The 15,489-nt window shown below is 41.9% G+C and overlaps 1 protein-coding gene across 1 annotated transcript in view; it reads right to left on the bottom strand.

Moving 5' to 3' along the window:
- LOC126236076 (sodium-independent sulfate anion transporter-like) overlaps positions 1-8,799 on the bottom strand; it is a 169,290-nt gene extending 160,491 nt beyond the window's left edge. Inside the window, exon 1 of the mRNA XM_049945136.1 lies at positions 8,720-8,799. The gene's annotated coding sequence lies outside the window, so the exon portion shown is untranslated. The remainder of the gene's footprint in view (positions 1-8,719) is intronic.
- Between the last annotated feature and the right edge of the window lie 6,690 nt (positions 8,800-15,489).

Below are 15,489 nucleotides of genomic sequence, written 5' to 3'. Positions count from 1 at the left end.
ACAAAAAAATTGTTCAAATGGCTCTGAGCACTATGGGACTTAACAGTTATGGTCATCAGGCCCCTAGAACTTAGAACTACTTAAACCTAACTAACCTAAGGACAGCACACAACACCCAGTCATCACGAGGCAGAGAAAATCCCTGACCCCGCCGGGAATCGAACCCCGGAACCCGGGCATGGGAAGCGAGAACGCTACCGCACGACCACGAGCTGCGGACTATCAAGTGGCACACTACACTTTGTTGCATCCACTGTCAAATGTGTGGTATTTTAAAAAGTTTTAATACAAAGCTCTACAGTAGAGAGCAACTACTTTTAAATGATTTATTTTAAATGGCTATTAAGTGTATGACACGCACATGTACTGGACAGAGTCAGAGGCTCCCACATCTGATACAGATAATGTGATTCTACCTATAATACCTTCTGAAGAAAACGGTTTTAAAACTGTCTAAATCATGGTCAAGGTTTAATAAACATGTATTTTGAAACTGGTAGGCTATTAATTCCAATTCATTGAATCTCTTTCACGCACAGTTGCTGAAGCGCAGCCAAGTTCAAAATCTTAAATCTGGCTTTTCTATTCAGCCAACTGCTCCACACTGCAGCCGGAGTAGGGATACAGCAGCGCTGCATTGTATGGATCTGCTCGTACCTACCATGTGCTTCATTTATAAACAAGTTTTCTGTCGCGACCTGTGGCGGGCTGTCTAGCGTTGTATTATCGAAGTCGCTCTGCTATACCAAACATTCGACTCGCTGTAGTTGTGTAAATGAAGTACTAGCATATGCCTGTTCAGCTATGCCATTGGGTCGAGACTTCAGAGCAGACGGAGCTGTATACTTAATTCTGGACGAGACAGGAAGTCAGAAAGGAACATTTGTACCATAAGGAAGCGTCATGGAATGGCCACTATTACGCTAATCAGTAAAAACATTAGAATATTAATTCAACATTACCATCCAAATCAGAAGTAATCAGTCCTTCGTAGCCGTCCGCTGTGGCCGAGCGGTTCTAGGCGCTTCAGTCTGGAACCGTGCTGCTGCTACGGTCGCAGGTTCGAATCCTGCCTCGGGCATAGATGCGTGTGATATCCTTAGGTTAGTTAGGTTTAAGTAGGGGACTAATAACATAGATGTTAAGTCCCATCGTGCTTAGAGCCATTTTTTTTAGTCCTTCGTGACACTGATCCCATGAGCAAGCAGAACATAACCGGAGTCTTACAGCGCTAGATCTTCATCGAAAAAGTTACACAATCTTAAAGATTACGATGATATGTGTGCTGTGATGGGAATCTGCGTATCTTCGAGTGGCCTTTGGTGAATGTTTACTAAAGTGGAAGCGCCGGCAGGCGATTCTTATCTCACGTGCACATTATTGGCTTGTAATGGCAACAGGGAGCGGGGCTATACAGAACTAATGAGTATCATGTGAGCTAATGTGGTGCATACTGCACGAGAATGCTAGAAACAATGTGGTGGACGGCGAGAAAAGTAGTGGCTGTGTCAAAACATGTGAATATTGAAAGAGCTCTACAGCAGCAAAGGAAGAATGTTTTCCGTTTCATGTTCTGTAGACGGTGAAGTGTTTAGAGGCGGTCTACAGTAACAAACACCAATGTTGCAGTATCTTCAGGAATGGCAAACGAAATTTCAGACAGCAAAAAGGAAGTGACGAACGTAGGAATCGTACGCTCTAGATTGTAACGGCAACGTACATGTAGTGTAGCGATGACGATGAATTCTGGAGACGACAGAGTGAAACGGAAGGAGAAGGCTAGGGGTGAAAGCAATAAGTGCCGTCACATGCAAAAAAATGTTCAAATGTGTGTGAAACATTATGGAACTTAACTGCTAAGGTCATCAGTCCATAAGCTTACACACTACTTAATCTAAATTATCCTAAGGACAAACACACACAGCCCGCATATCGTGGTCGTGCGGTAGCGTTCTCGCTTCCCACGCCCGGGTTCCCGGGTTCGATTCCCGGCGGGATCAGGGATTTTCTCTGCCTCGTGATGGCTGGGTGTTGTGTGATGTCCTTAGGTTAGTTAGGTTTAAGTAGTTCTAAGTTCTAGGGGACTGATGACCATAGATGTTAAGTCCCATAGTGCTCAGAGCCATTTGAACCATTTGACAAACACACACATCCATGCCCGAGGGAGGAATCGAACCGCAGCCGGGACCAGCCGCACAGTGCATGACTGCAGCGCCTCTGACCGCTCGGCTAATCCCGCGCGGCGTCAAATGCAGAAATGGCGTCACCGAGGTAGGGAGGATTCATACTTTGCTGAAATGGTGCAAGCCGTGATTAGGTACATACAGGATGAAAGCAAAAACAGCAACCATCACAGAAAATATCATTATACTTCGCAGCAGTACGACAGCGTGGTCTGCAAGAAAAGGTATGGGTATCCACGGGCAGGTATCGCACATGTACCAATACAAACGATGTTGACTTGGTTCAAGGATGCTCGCTGAACTTTGTACGATAATGACGTAATGCGAAATTGACATAAAACTGCGCGTCACATAAATTGCACTGAATTCCGGGAAGCAGTAGTTCGTTGCAAAACAGAAAACTGGTTTAAACGTAAGACGCAGGGATCGCCATTCCGTGCAAAGTAGCTAGTTCAGAAAAAAGAGCAAACGATGCCACAGCCTCATCTTTCTATAGGGTGAGAGGGCTCAACTTGTAATTAGTAATGACCCTGTTTTCAGTATCGACCCATTTGACTTTCAGGAGGACGTACGTAGGGAAAACGCTTCAACAATACGTCAGAAAGGCATCTGTTACATGGAATCCGTTACACCGGAGCTACGGAATGCGTATGTATACCAAACAAGAGTGGAGCAATTGGGCTATAACAGTTTCGGAAATAGTGCGAACTCTGGTTTTGATCAAATGCAGTGAGGAAGAAATGCTGCTCCTTGACTCATAACCTACACACACTGTTCCACAACGTCGGTTTACCACCATCCACCAGACAGTACTCTGACGTTGATACTTGCACTCGCACGAATAATCGCACACATACAATTCTGTATATTTAATAACGAGGGTTGGAACTTCAATAGTGGCAGCTATTTATTTACAGCTCGTACAAAATAGATACGTGTTTCAAAGTTTTGCTGACGGTCAGAGTAGTCACTAACATTGTGTATAACCCACTGCCAGCGATGTGGAAGTTGTAGGATAATCTTAGCAGTGCCAGTTGGGTTGGAAGTTGGAGCGGCGCGGTCTATTGCCCGACGAATTTGTATCAGCTCTGAAGCGAATGCCGTGAAGCGTTTCCTTCAGTTTAGAAATCGGGTTGAACTCACGAGGGCTTATGTCAGGGGAGTGCAGTAGGTGGTGTAGCACTTAACAGCCCCATCAGGCAAACAAATCAATAACAGCTTGCACTGTATGTGCTTGAGCATTGTCCTGCAAAATGATGGTCAGGTCCCGCAGAAAGTGTATTCACTTCTGCCTCTGTGCTGTTTATTTTTGGAACACAGCCTACGACCAGCTTAGAGACAGACGTGACGGCAGTTTCTGCAGGGCCTGGCCATCATTTTGCAGACAATGCTCAAGCACGTACAGTGCAAGCTGTTACTGATTTGTTTGAATGATGGGATTGCTAAGTGCTATACCACCTACCGCACTCCCCTGAGTTAAGCCCTTTTGAGTTCAACTCGATTTCTAAACTGAATGAAACACTTCACGGCATTCGCTTCAGAACTGCTACAAATTCGCCGGGCAATAGAACGCGCAGCTTGAGCTTTCAACACAACTGGCACTGCTAAGAGTATCCTACGACTTCCACATCGCTTGCAACGGGTTATATACAATGCCGGTTACTACTCTGAAGGTCAGTAAAACTTTGAAACACATATCTATTTTGTACGAGCTGCAAATAAATAGTTGCCACTACTAAAGTTCCAACCCTCGTATTTTGTGCCAACGAAATGTGCTGTAAAATTATAATGAACTCTGTATTGCAGTTTGCCACTTTACAGATAAACTTCATGAACACTCTGGTTCGCATCCTATTGCATGCTACCACATCCAAATAATCTCCGTTAGCAACATCTGAATAATTCTGAAAATGTGGAGACAACGGCTCGTCCTAGTCGCTTTCCCCCTCGTGAGTGCTTAGACACAGCTTTTGTTATTATTGAGGAAAAACCTATCTTATTCTGCGCAAGTTTATTAGTAGCATTTTTAGTCTGCCAGTTATGTCCATATGAGCGTAACACACACCGTAGAAGGTTTGTCTTGCCATGGATCGCTTGTCAGCTGGTGGTGGGTCTTTTTTTGTACTAACACTTTCGAAAAAACCTCTTTATACCTCGCACAAACGACGCAGAAGTCACGGTGTTTTCTTGTGAGCTAATGTTCGACGATATACGACAAACGTCTTTATAAGCGAGAACCTGAAGGGAATTACTTCTCACGCTCCTCAAATCACTAAAAAATAGTGCATCCGGTGGGGAAAGATTAACCATTAAGGGCTGCAAGTCATCATATATAGTGATTGTAACCAATTGACTGATATTTTGGAGTTATGAGTGTTTCGTCATAAGTAATCATAAGAAATAGGATTGATATTACCTACAGTTTTCGTGCTGTCTTCCTTACAGAATTCTACTCTCAGTAAAATAATAATACTGCCGTGAGTTCTCTGTGTACCTTCCATGGTAAAAGTGTTTTACATCACTAATTATGCTAATATGATGAGCGAGGTGTCATATAACGGCATACGGCAAACCACCGTAGCTGGGGGCACTAAAGCATGACGGTTGAGGTAACCGGTCCGAATTGTCACGATGGGAAAAAAAAAATCCACGCCACTGTTTGGTCGTCATGGGAGGAGATATTGGGGTAAGGTTCCCCATCGACAGAGTTTACGCTAATGTACTGGCTGGATGTTAAATGACAAGATTGTGCACCAACACTTTGGGTTAGTTACCAAACCTATCGGTAATCTCTGGTGATGCTAATCCGGCTATAGGACTCTAGGTGAGCCCATTGATGCTGTTCGGCAACAGTGGGCTATGTGCCACACGATCTTATCATAGCCATCAATACTCAACAGACACATTAAGGAACCCACATTCTGAAGGAAGGTGCCAATATATGAGAGCTTTCCAGTCAGAGGAATGAAACTAATCCGCAACTAACAGTGCCGTACGTCAAACTTCTTTTAGTTAGACAAGTTTTTCCACTGTTCCTCTCTCCAGTCAAGATGCTCCTGTTCACATTGCAGTTGTAACTGACGACATCGTTGAGTCGGTAAAGATGGAATACCGGCTACTGTCGTTGAGCCATATTTGCACCGACATACGATGAACAGAGTTCTGTAAAAGTAATATCGCTTCCGTAGCAATGAACTTTATTAACATTTGCGTTATGTATAGTTAGTCATTTATTCCCCTTTAGAGAGCGGGTAATCCTGCAATACCCGCACCTTGGAATAGTCATGGGTACGACATGCCAACAGTTTCATCACGAGTCATTTTCGGTAGATCCGAAAGGCGGTAGCACTTGGAAGCTTAACGAACCTTGCCGTGTCGGTGATAACTGGCGTTAGCCGCGGGGCATCGTAGTCGTTATTTTCTTGTTCTCTGCAGACGACGACAACAACTTTGTCTCTTGCCCTCCGGTGTAGTGTCGCTTGCATTGCGTTGCGGACGTAGGATGTGGTTGCCGATATTTCGGTTGATAATCTGTGTGAGATGGGAAAGTATCAAATAACCATCGATTAGATGTGCACAAAGGCGCATCTGAGAGTGAGTCGGAGGTCTAGAAATCGATCATGCAGTAAAACGTGTAACACCATAACTGCAGCCTGAGGCCACTTTATTTATTGTTATTACTACATGTCAATTATTATACGTCCCACCTCTGACTTCAATGCCTTTCGAATTCTCTTGACAATACCACGTGTAGTTTTCCCAATGTTTTCATGGCGTTCTTTAATGAGAGCAGCACTTTTCATAATCCGAACGATCAGTTCGTCTCTCTTTCAACCATCCCCACACACAAAAATCTAAAGGGATAAGGACTACTTCTGCCAATCTATCTTCTGGCGAATGTTAGGTTTAAATGATGTCACCTGCTCACTAGCATGTGCAGGGTTCCTTCATGTTGGAAGAACGTACCCAACATTGTTTCCAGAGCAACCATTTGTAATACTACTGGACGCTCGTTTACGAGAAATTCTTAGATAACAGATTCCTGTAGGACGATGAGGTAACACAATGCGCCAAATCAACTGCCTGTCTGTAACGTCCACATCACACATTTACAGAGGAGCGCTTTTGGAAATGTGTCTCCTCAAAGGTATGTTGGTTTCAAAACAAAAACGGTAATCAGTAAATAAACCCACAGTAACTGGAATACCGACGTACGAAATGAAAAATTGTCTCTGTATCCAGTAAAAACTGAACGAATGTTATATGGAATGTTTTATTCGAACTAGTGTACAACATCACCGTCTGAACTATTTACTATTCCTCCTGAAGCACCACGTATATCCACACCAACGCGTCATAATAATACTCATATTACCCTTTACATTTCACCTAGGTTTTTTAATTCTCAGAACCATAATGCTCCAGCCGATTAGTGAATGTTTCTAACTTAGGAGATACCTTTGGTAGCTTTTTGGTACTATTGGCTGAAGTTGCGAATCGATACAGGGAACGAGAGAGCCACGACAGTCGAATATCTGGGACTAGCCACTGGAAGAAACAGATGAGGCAACAAGCGCATTAGACGTCGCGAACAAGCCTCCCCATATTCTAGCTCTTTCTATTTCCATGCTGCAAACCTATTTTTGTTACGAAGAGTTCGCCTCTTGCAAGACATAATTAACTACGCTGAACTGATCCAAATTTCTTTAATCGGTCTCAACACAACGTTTTCCACAGCATGTTACTACTGATTTCATAAAAGTGGCTCGCGTCTAAAGACGACAGTCTCACAGGCTAAATACTTGACTTTTTACTTCTAAACTTGTCATTGTTTCGGCACACTCTACCTGTTTACGTATAATTTGTGTATTATAGCGTGAATCAAGTAGGCAGTACGAGATTTCACCGACTCATGCGTGTAAGGAACACTTAAATATATTTTTCTTGAGGTCTTATACTATTCTGTAGCGGAAAATGCTTGAATGTGGGATGGAACCACACAAGTTGGCGTTCCTTTCTTCCACTGCTCAAATATTTGTGTTTTTCAATCTGCGAGAATCAATGCTGTATGTATGTCGCTTTTGGGTTCCAATGGAGGGTCAGAGCCCATCCGTAATAAAAATGTACTCCCACGGCCACTAAGTTTGTCGATCGTTATGAATCACAATTCTGTATGACAAACTTATACGCAGACTTGTACTTCCCAACAGTATTATTAGTGCGGGAATTTTCATTCCGTTTTGGAAGGCTACGTAGCTCGTCTACACAGGACATAGGAAACAAGTATAGCAACTGTTAGAAACGAGCTGCGCGATTATTTATATTTTGATTTACGAGGGCTATCCACAAAGTACATTACGTTTTGGAATTAAAAATAAATAAAGTATTGGAAATTTTTTTTATTATATAAAGATGAAAGCCACACTTCAATACTACTTTTCTACATAGTTGCCATTCAAATTAAGGCACTTATCGTAGCGATGGAGTAGCTTGGAAATTCCTTCGTCGTAAAATTCGGCCGCCTGCGCCTTCAACCACGTGGTTACCTCTTCTTGAAGCTGTGCGTCGTCATCAAAACGCTGCATAGCCAACCACTTCTTCATTGCTGGGAATAAGTGGAAGTTGCTCGGTGCCAGGTCGGGACTGTACGGCGGATGAGGAAACAACTCCCACTTAAAAGATTCGAGAACTTCACGAGTGGCATTTGTCGTGTGGGCCCGGGCGTTGTCGTGAATCAGCAAGATCTTTGAGACCAACTTTCCCCTGCGCTTGTTTTGTATTGCTCTTCTGAGGTTGTGCAGAGTTTGGCAATACCTTTGAGAGTTTATTGTAGTGCCTCTTTCCAGGAAATCCACAAAAATCGTATTTCCACCGGGATACTGATTAACCACGTGGTTGAAGGCGCAGGCGGCCGAATTTTACGACGAAGGAATTTTCAAGCTCGTCCATCGCTACGATAAGTGCCTTAATTTAAATGGCAACTATGTAGAAAATTAGTATATAAGTGTGGCTTTCATCTGTATATCATGAAAAAATTTTCCAATTCTTTATTTATTTTTAATTCCAAAACGTAATGTACTTTGTGGATAGCGCTCGTAGTTAGTAAGAGATCTTAACCGTTCAACTCGATCTGTATTGTGTAATTAGAAGTAACGTGTAACATAGGACGTAGACGATTACTCTTAAGATGTTGAGAACCTAAATACCGGACGTAAGCGAAAATCGAAAGTTACGATGTACACGCAGGTCACGTAGAAATCAACACAGTAAAAGAAGTTCAGTTATTTGAGGAAAGTAATTTTTATATAACACCATGAACTGCAAATAAAAGAAAGTTACTTTATTGTTACCGGTTTCAATCTACCTGATCATCATCAGGATTTTTTTTCATCAGTTCATTGTGTTACACGAAACGTACACTTACTTTCCTCTATACACTCTTACACGCACTTGTAAAGTGGCTTTATGTAGACCGATTACTTAGTAATCAACTGCGACAGGATATGCTTTGGCGCTCAGCCTCTGCCGCCGCCTACCTTTGCGTTGCGAGCTGATGTGCAGTTTGGTGTGGCGCGTAGTGATGGAGGCCGACTGTTTGGCGTCGGCGCGCGGTGAGGATGCGGCCGACACCACGGTCGCGCGATGCTTAAATAAGAGGTGCCTCGCCAGTGCAGAGCCATCTGGAGGTAGCTCGAAACATTTGTGTATCACCTGTCATGACGTGACTCGCGCAACTTGGGTGCGCACCGTTGCACAGGGATCAACCGTTTTTGGCTCTCTGATGCAACACTCCAGGGGGATTAAGATTGTGACTGCCGTCAGTATTCCTAACATCGGCAATAAAAATCCTCAATGTCTTAGCACGCTTAGTTACACGGAGAATCCATCGAGCAATCAAAAACATTTTGCAAAGCTCATTGGTTAAAAGTTTTTTCCACAGAACGGCGTCAACAAATGTAATTGCATCGCTCTGCAATAATTGAGGACGAGGTAGATAAAGTACCATAACATAACGACTACCGAATGAATATGAATGAAAGTGGGGGACCATGTAGCCAGAGGTCTCCCAGTGATGTGCAGCAGGCTGCACGTCACAGAGCACAATGTATTGGTCATCGGACAAAGAAACTACCCGCATGCAGTCACCATGCAGATGTCAACCACAGCAGCAGATGACCTCTACATTGTGCAACAGGCAAGAAGCGATGCACATCGAACAGCGGGAGCAGTTGCTACCATATCCAACAGGACTGTACAGTTTGCGATAGTTTTAAGAGTACAGGGACTGGACCAACGAGGAATAAGGTCGCGTGCTCGGACGGTTGGTAGTTGGTTTGGGGAGGGGACAAAACAGCGAGGTCATCGGTCCCATCGGATTAGGGAAGGATGGGCAAGGAAGTCGGCCATGCCCTTTCAAAGAAACCATCCCGGCATTTGCCTGAGGCGATTTAGGGAAATCAGGGAGAGCTTAAATAAGGATAGCCGGACGCGGGTTTGAACCGTCGTTCTCCCGAATTCGAGTCCACTGTGCCAACGACTGCGCCATCTCGCTCGGTATGCTCGGATAAGATTCAGTATGAGTAGTGGTTTTGTACGTACGGCGAGAGATGGGAACACGTAACGCACCCAGGAACATCGTCGAACATATCGTTTTGGTGGTTCAGGTCTTATGGTGTGGAAAGGCAAAATGCTGTATGGACGAAGTGATTTCCAAATCTTTAAAGATTACACACCCACCGGTCAACGCGATTGTGACAATGTGCTCCTTCCCCGTGTGCGTCTTTTTAGGGGAGCATTTGTTCCTGATGACAATATCCGACCGCATCGAACAACGCAGATGGAGAAGCTCTTGGAATAATAGCATATTCGGCGAATGGGCAGTCCGTTCCGTTCCCGTTGTTAAATCCCATCTAGTATGTGTGGGATGCGTTGGGAAGACGCATTGCAACACGTCCACAAGCGCCGTCGCCCGTGCATCAGTTGTCAACCGCACTAACGCAGGAACGGAACGCCCTACCATAAGAAATGCTTATCAAACCAATGACCAGTTTGCGAGCACGATGCAGAGCATGCATTGCTGTCTGCGGTGATCACACCCCGACGAATTCTTTCTGTTACGTTCTGTACTATACTGTAACAGTTCTTTCAAAATATTGTCCAAGTTTCATCGAGCTGTGTTCCTTGGCAGTGACACATCACACGAATGTTACTTTCGTCCTTAAGTTCTGCACACCAGGGTGTTTGTGAGATAAGCAGGCTCGCATTCAACCAAGCATCAAAAAACGTTCGTGCCTCCTACCTGCCAACTACGTAAATGTCCATACAGTCCCTGGACAAACAACGTAAACAAATTCCTGGCGATATGGTTCGCCTTAGGCAACTAAATAGAAGACTGGCTGTATTGTGCATTTCGCTTCTTTCTATTTGTGGATCATATTCAGTGGAGACTCGTGATCCTATTAGCGTATATGTGCCGTCCTGGAGCTGTACGTAGTCCAGGACGGCACACATGCACTAATACGATCACAAATAGCCACTGAAGATACTCCATAAATAAAAAGAAGTCAAACGCACAATACAAACAGCCTTTAATTTAGTTGCATTAAAGGAACCGCGTCTACAAGAATGTGCAAGCAATTAAGGAACGACGAAAAATATTAAAAAAATGACGAACGTAAGCATAATTGTCGATCGGCCGACTCATTTCGCAGCCTACCTTCAAGGCACATCCACAGTTTCTAGACCTCCCCAGCTTTGCTTTGCACCAGTGTCAGTACGTCCACGTGCTCGCTGACGCGTTCTCTGCTTCCAACATTCAGGATTTACTCTACACTCTAGGAAATATTTTAACAATGCACGCATAAGCGACCTCGGTCCGTGGTTTTGTTGAGAGAATCTGGTGTGTGTAGCACGCTTATCTTTCGTGTAAGAGAGAATTCATCCTTTTGCACTCAGGTGAGTTAGTGCAGCAGTTAAATGACAGCCTGCTATTCATAGTGTGAGCACTGGTTTATGTTCAAATATTACACTTCATTTTTGTTGTGTACTGTAGTTTCTGTGGGTAACCGTTATAGTCATTGGTTTGGCCTATGTTGCCCTAGCGGTCATTATAATAAAATTGGACTTCATTTCAGTCGTGTGTTGTAGTTTCTGGCGTATAATCACTATAGTCAACGGTTTTGTCTATTTGCTCCAGCGGCCATTATAATAAATCTGGCTATGTTCGTATATTCGTCTCCCTTGTAGATTCTATTTCCGTCCACGTCACGAAATTTGGAACTACTATTAAAAATTTATTCCTGTTGCCACTTATAGAGGCAAGCGGAGAGAAATGAGTTCGATGCACAGAGTGCATTACTTCTTATCACGAAACGTGCTCCTCATCTACGTAGACATACAAATTCACATGTTTGGAAGCTGAAAATAACTCTAAAACATTGTTGATTCGTGGCTTTCAAGTGATTTATGATATTAGAAGTATTTGTTCACGTTGTAATGGAAAAATAAATTTGAATTATTTAAATTTTTGATAATTTTTATGGGGAACAAAATCGTGAACACTTTTTTCTATCCCTGTTTTCGCAGCGTTAACATTAGTTTCAAATACTGACTTTAGTGTGTTATAACAATTGAAAGGTGGCTACACTGAGTCACAGCGCCAGAGATTGCGCCAAAGGTTATTATTCCGCCGCCTCCACTGGGCAGTAGTAGTTCAGAGGATGTCGAGGGCAGTTCTGTTGGGCGAGAGAGTAGACGCTGTTCGGTTGGTGTAACGTATAGATGGAAGAAGCTGCAATTGTCAGAATATATTTGACATAGGAGATGGGCTTTTGATTTATGATGCTGGTGTAATGGAATATTTTCGTCAAAATATAATGAGGTAAAAAGGTATTACAGTTTTCTTTAATGACAATCCCTGTTGCTCACAGGTACAGTCAACAAAGCATCTGGCTCGTGTTCATTTATTAGACTTGTAATTCTGGTTTCTATGTGCAATTATAGTATTTCTGGTTTTTCAATTAGTTCATTGTAAATGGTGTTTAAAATATTTTGTCGTATTGAGAAAGAACCGAGCCAGATACATGTGCGTTGAGTCACCCTACCACACACAGAACAATTACACTTGTGCTTTGTTGTTTCGTAGCTTTTATAGTTGCAGGGGACTTAATTAATCAATTGTGTTAATGGAAATTCCTTATCATTCTTTATTTTTATTTTAAGCAGTCAGTTTGCGTGCTAATACTAGTCAGGGCCAACCGGTTACGAGACTTCGTAACCGGTCACACAGCTACTAAAATTATTGCATTATTCATTAATATTAGTCTTTTCTTTATAATTAATCCCCATGCACGTGGCGACCGCTGCTTGGGATCGTCCCTTGGAATTATTTTGCCAGTAAAAATAGTAGACAGTAGTATTGTTGTAGTAATTTGTAGTTTAGTAATTGTAGTCTATATTGCACGTGTAGATTTTGCAATTGAACATTTGTAGCTACCTTGTCATTCTTCTGATGGTATTTTTGTAGAATTTAATTTTTGATGTGTCGTATACGGGTTTGACAATTTTGTGCAATTGTGAAGGTTTTAATTGTTCGTTAATCGTCTTTGTCGGGAAGCATTTTGTGTGGATGGTATTGTTGGTGATAAAGTGTTATATTGTGTGTAATTTTCGTATAGTGACGAGTTTTGTATGTTTTGAAAATGATTACGCCATCGATGAAAAAGGCAAGAATGATGTATAGTCAGAATAGCGAAATCGTTAACATGGCGAACTCGCCAACACAGGAGAACAGTATGGTGAATAATGAAGTAGAAAACAATTTAATAAGCCGAGAAAATAGTCCGGAACCAGTTCAAAATTTTCCACAATCGAAAAATTTTCAGAATACGAGATTAACGATAGAAGATTGTGGAATAGTATCGAACACAGAGAGCTTTACGGCTATGACGAAGGAAGTTAGTTTTACGGGAAATGTTAGGGGCGAAAATAATTTCGAACCAGTTAATATGGAGCAGTTGATGAGTGCAGTATTAAATTTGTGATCACAAATAGCAACAATTAATACTAATATGGGAACAATGGAAACACGGTTAGACTCACGAAGAGGGACATGTTTTAAAAACATGAAAGATGAATTAAAGAAAGAAATTAGAGAAGAAGTACAACCGATTTTGAATCCTCACAGTAATAGATTAACTTCAATAAACATTAGTCAAAGGAACAGGAAAAAAGAGATCGCGTGATAGTACAAAAATTTTCAGAGTTAAATTTACAACGTGCACGGGATAAGGAAAAAATATTTGAACGAATCAAGGAATTCGTACCAAATGACAGAATAAATGACCTAACACAACAATATGACCAGTTAACTACTAAATGTGTCAATACTGAAACCCGAGTCACGACACTTACGGAAGACGTAAATAAACAGAAAGAACAAATAGGTGACTTATCGGAAAAAGTTGAGATGTCAGATAAATTGACAAGTCTTACTTTAAATGGGTCAGAAATTCAGATGATACCGCTCCAATGCCATTTGCAGAAACAGAAGAGTACCAGAATATAAATAAACATGTTGAAAATCAGGGAAAATTTAATGAACGCCTTGAAAGGGAATTTGAGGCTTTACGAAAGCAAGTTAAACAAATTGAAAGCGAAATCGTAGGAAAAGACAGTAGAAGAAATTTTGAATCACTGATAGGGGGGTGGGGGATTGAAGAAAATAATTTATTTCATTTACGAGATGCAACAAGAGAGGCGCGCGAACTTGACAATAATCTACATTCGGACTGGGACAGACGCCGTAGGTCTTTGTCGCCACGAGGCGAAAACTTTGACTATAAACACTTTTTAACTGTTCGGAAATTTAAGGTCTTTCGCAATTCTAATAATGACATACATCCATGTTCATGGTTAGATCAATTTATGTACGCACTTCCGCCAAATTGGCCACTAAGTCACAAACTGGAATGTATGTGTGGATATTTAGAAAACGAACCGGCAACGCTCATGCGCGCACTTATTAGAGATTGTAATAATTTAAATGATTTTTATCATGTATTTCTATCGGCACATTGGTCCGAAAACACGCAAGGCAGTCTTATTATGCAGCGTAATTTTAAACAGTCGGAGTTCCGCACGCCGGCAGAATACTTTGAAGATATGATTCGAAAGAATCAATTCCTTTCCAACCCTTATAGCCCGACTGAATTAATTGGCATTTGTTTAACTAGGCTGCAACAATCGATAAGACATATTGCTTTAGCTGGAAGATGTAAAGACGACATTGAAACTTTTAAGCCTTTGCTACAAGAACTTGAGTATGACAACGACGACGGACCGGGATAATGATCGGAACGGACGTTATAGCGGTAATTTTGAAAATGAGAGACGAAACGGACAGGACAATAGATACCAGCCTTATGACAATAACAGACGTTCTAACATAAATTACACAGACAACTATAATAACAGAAATTCTTATCGGAATGATCAATCATACGGAAACTGTAATCGGTATCATCAAGACAGAAATTATTCATACAATAACAGAAATTCTTACTACAGAAATAACCAGGGTAGTAGACCCAACAATAATTTCAGAAGTGACAGTCGAAATTACGCAAGAAGTAGTCATGCAGATAGCCAGGAAAATAGAAATTTTAATAACAGACACAACCAAGAATTTACATCTAACAGACAGGAGGGACCTAATTGGCATCCTCCACGTGACAGAAATTCACAGAGACAATTGCAAATCATAGAAATTGATCCGCGAAGTGACGCGAATAATCAAAGACGTGACGCAAACAATCGACAATGACTTGTAACTTCGGCTTCTGACAGCAATATAAACGATTCAGAAAGTAATGACACTACGACTTTACACAACATACGCTTGGAAGAGATGAGAGATCTTTTGCTAGACGAAAAGGAAAATAATGTAGACGCATTTTTACATCCTGTTATTGAAGTATGTGTGAGTAAGAATAAGTTCACTACGGTTTTAGATTCTGGGAGCCCATTGAACGTTATTAGTGAATCAGTTTTTCGTATATGTGTAAGAACTATTGCTTGGCCTGTGTTACCTGTTTCTAAAACCACAATTGGAGGAGCTATTTCTGGAAAAAGTGTGGAAGTCAAACAACAGACCAACTTAAATTTCATTTGTCAAGGATATGAATTTTCTGCTAATTTTATTATTGTTCCATTACTCAGTACACAAATTATATTAGGTTTGGAGTTTCTTAACACATATCAAGCAATGTCAAACTTTAGGGAAGGAAATGTGAACTTGACTGTTGCC

The sequence above is a fragment of the Schistocerca nitens genome, chromosome 2 (assembly GCF_023898315.1).
Source record: "Schistocerca nitens isolate TAMUIC-IGC-003100 chromosome 2, iqSchNite1.1, whole genome shotgun sequence".
Lineage (NCBI taxonomy): Eukaryota > Metazoa > Arthropoda > Insecta > Orthoptera > Acrididae > Schistocerca > Schistocerca nitens.
This window is presented reverse-complemented; position numbering and strand designations above follow the sequence as displayed.